This window comes from Triticum aestivum, chromosome 4A (genome assembly GCF_018294505.1).
Source record: "Triticum aestivum cultivar Chinese Spring chromosome 4A, IWGSC CS RefSeq v2.1, whole genome shotgun sequence".
Taxonomy (NCBI): Eukaryota; Viridiplantae; Streptophyta; class Magnoliopsida; order Poales; family Poaceae; genus Triticum; species Triticum aestivum.
In genome coordinates this window covers 302,994,913-302,998,712 of record NC_057803.1, presented here as the reverse complement: position 1 = coordinate 302,998,712, position 3,800 = coordinate 302,994,913, and positions in this window count along the sequence as shown.

The window sequence follows — 3,800 nt, the reverse complement described above, 5'->3', positions numbered from 1 at the left end:
CGCCGCGGGCCCTAACCTCCTATGGCCTCGGTTGACGTGCGGCAATTAATGGGACGTGGGCACCCCCACTTCCCCATGCTGCCTCAGCAACCGTTCGACTTGACAAGACCCTGCTGCATCCAGGGAAAACCATCATTCTGTTGGATCACACAGGCCGGCGATTGGCCTCCTTCCGGCTATAAATGAGGGGAGTGGGGAGTCCCCTTTCTCATCTATGTCTTTTCACAACCCACTCCTTCTTCCTCCTCATAGCCTTGCTGACTTGCCGTAGCACCCATGGCACCAACGAGGAAGTTCTCTGCTAGTGAGAAAGGGAAGGCCCTCAAGGAGGGACCCGGGTCGCAGCCGCCCAAGAGAGGGCGAGGCCGCCCCTGCAAGCATGCCGCGACTCCTGTTGTGGCCCCTCGGGGCACGGGGGCACTCCTTCAAGGGTCGGCGCCACCATGTGCGGCCATGGTGGTGCTCCTTCTCGCGGAGGATGCCACAAAGGGCGAGGCACCCCCTACGATGAGGTGAGGCGCGCCGTGGTTGCCCGGCCTCCTCGGCCGCGCTTCCACTCGGCGGAGGTGCTCCCGGAGTTCCTCGTGCACCTGGCTCCAGCTTCCGCGCTTCTTTGCCGGTGAGCTGCCGACGGCGGGGCCTGACAGCCTCTGGCTGCAGGCTGACGGCTGTTGCAGCATGGCCTCGTGGGTCAGGGTCAATGTTTCTGCCATCGGGAACATGTCCCTGGCCCGCGGCTAGCAGGCATTTGCCCATGCGCGCAGCCTGAGCGGGAGGTGCACCCTCCACTTGAAGTTCAATGGCGTCACGACCCTCTTCGTGAGGGTCTTTGGGGATGACGACCGTCGCACAGGGTGCTGCCCCAATGAAGACGGCGGCGACGATGAGCTTGGCCTTGACGACAGCCACAACGGCAGCGGCGATGAGCTCGGCCTTGACGACAATCGCGACGACGCCGAGGGTGAGTTTGCCCTTGGTGACGGCCGCGACTCATTCAGTGGCTGCTCGTCCTCCAGTGAGAGCACGAGCAGTGGCGGCTATGACCAGCCGCCATGTCGTCAGGCTTGCTTCCAAGACAGTGGCAGATCGTCTTGTTGCCACGGCCCGGTGAAGCGGGAGGAAGGCTCGGGCTAAGCCCGGAGGCCTCCGGAGCCTGGCCTCAAGAGCTGTTGTGGTTGCACGAGCCAGTTTTGTTTAGCCTTTCCCTTTCCCTGCGTTTCGAAAAAAGTAGAGGGCCCTGCTGGGGCGTGTAATGAACCATGGTACTTATGCTACTATGTTATGCTTATTGTTCCGATGTTAGCTGTTATGTTAATGTCCGGGTAGGTGCGATATGATAACTTAGCTTGATATACTCGCGGTAGTCTCGCGCCTCATGATGGCACGCCCTGCATCATCTCGTGAGGTCCCCTTGCTGCTGGCTCAGGGGATGCTGGCCTCAGGAGATATCGTGAAGCTGCAAAATTGTTGGAAACTTTTCTTGGGTGTCCTGTTCTTCCTTACGCGAGCCCTCGAGCATGAGCTAGTCGTGGCTTAGTGCATCATGTCGCGGTACCCGGGGGCACGGACTTAAGAAGATGTGTAGATCACAAGCTCGTTCGGAGTGTCTCATGAGGATAGAAAAAGCCATGGCCCTAGGGGACAGGGCTATGGCGAAGTGTGTTCGTGGAGCGGGGCGGGCTCGACACGCACGCACACACGTGCCCAGCCCCCGCGCGCGAGACGCGCGAGGAAGAGCGACGGGCAACTTCCGTCCCTCCTGGGTCGAGACCGACAGCCAAGAGAAAAAACGGGAGGGAAATCCAACTGGGCAATCCAGAATGCAAGAACTGCAAATTCCATTAAAAGAAAGGGGGCAACCAACTACAAAAAGTAAGAAAATGAACTGCCGCGTCCGGCACCTAGACTAGTCTTATAACCAGTGAGGAGCTAAGTGCTGCCACAAAGACGTGGGAGGGAGCCCTTGAGGCCCGAGGGTGGCTCTTCAGAGACTCCGGGGCGTGTACAGCCCCACTCATTATTACGTGAGAGTGTCACGAGCGGAGATCTTCATAGGCACTAGGGCTTGCTTCATGGGTAGAACTTTCAGAGGTGCTAGATGTTCCAGGTGTTCTGGATGGGAATCCCGTCATGTGTCTCCAGGCACGCGGTACTAGGCCTGGAGACACGGGCGACCCTAAACGAGCCCTCCCACATGGGCGAGAGCTTATGCAGCCCTTCCCTAGAGAGCACCGGCCGTAGGACGAGATCGCCCACCTCGAGCATCCTGGAGCGGACGCTGCGGCAGTGGTACTGCCGCAATGCCTACTGGTACCTTGCCGCCCAGAGCGAGGCTTGGCGGCGGCGTTCCTGCCCTAGCATGATGTCCATCCCCCGCGTGGCATCCAGGCGTGCCTCGTCAAACGCCAAGACCCGCATGGAGCGATGCTTGACCTCATGAGGGAGAACCGCTTTGGCCCCGTAGACGAGGAAGAATGGAGTCTCACCCGTCGGCTTGGCGGTGGTGGTGCAGATGGACGACATTACTGACTAGAGCTCATTGAGCCAGCCCCTACCACCGGGCTCGAGCTTCTTCTTGAAAGTTCTTGACTTGAGGCCCCTCAGGACCGCTGCATTTCCACGCTCGGCTTGACCGTTGCTCTCGGGTGTGCTACTAGGGCGTAGCATATCTGCGTTCCAAGGTTAGCACAATATGTTTTGAAGAGATTGCTAGTGAACTGCGAGCCGTTGTCAGTGATGATATGATGAGAGACCCCGAAGCAGCTCACGAGGCCCTTGACGAACTTGACTACCGGACCGGTCGGGACGGTGCGGACGGCTTCCACCTCCTCCCACTTGGTGAACTTGTCGATGGCGACGTAGAGGTAGCGGTAGCCCCCGAGCGCTTGTGGGAACGGACCCAAGATGTCCAGCCCCCAGACCGCAAATGGCCACGAGAGCGGAATGGTCTAGAGGCCTTGAGCAGGCTTGTGGATTTGCTTGGAGTGGAACTAGCACGCTTCACAAGATTTCACCAGCTCGGTTGCATAGTTGAGAACCGGGGGCCAGTAGAATCTGCTACGGAACGCCTTGCCCATGAGGGTGCATGATGATGAGTGATGCCCGCAGTCCCTGCCATGTATGTCGTCTAACAGCTCGCACCCCTATTCCTGGAGATGCATCACAAGGAAACATGATTTGATCATTTTCGGTAGAGCTCACCGTCCTAAATAGAGTAGGTTGTGGCCTCCCGAGCCACGAGCTCCGCGTCTTCCTCCTTCTCCAGCAGGGTTCGCTGAAGCATTTACGCCTTGAATTCTTTGGTCCAGCACCCCTCTTGAGGCTCGAGCATGAGGAGCAGGCGCACTCCCGAGGTCGGGCCCCATGCGGGAGCTCCCGAGGTTGGTGCTGGGGGGAGCTCCTCCTGAGGCAGTGTTGGCTCCGCCGCCGGAGGGGCTGCGGAAGGCTTGAAGAGCCGCTCCTCGAAGACGTCGGGCTCCTGAGGCTGGTGCTTGGATGCTCTCTTGGTGATATCATTGGCTTTCTTGTTCGTGTTGCGAGGCACGTGTTGCAGCTCGAGGCCCAAATATTGCTTCTCAATTTTGTGTACCTCCACTAGGTATGCTTCCATGTGCTCGTGCTTCAGCTCATATACCTTGTTGGAGAAGTTGACGAGGTGCTGGGAGTCGCCCTTGATGGTAAGGCGCTTTACTCCCAAGGCTACCATGGCCTTGAGACCAGTGATCAAGCCTTCATACTCCACAATGTTGTTGGATACCTTTTTGACATGTTGGAAATAGAGTTGCACGGCGTAGTAGAGT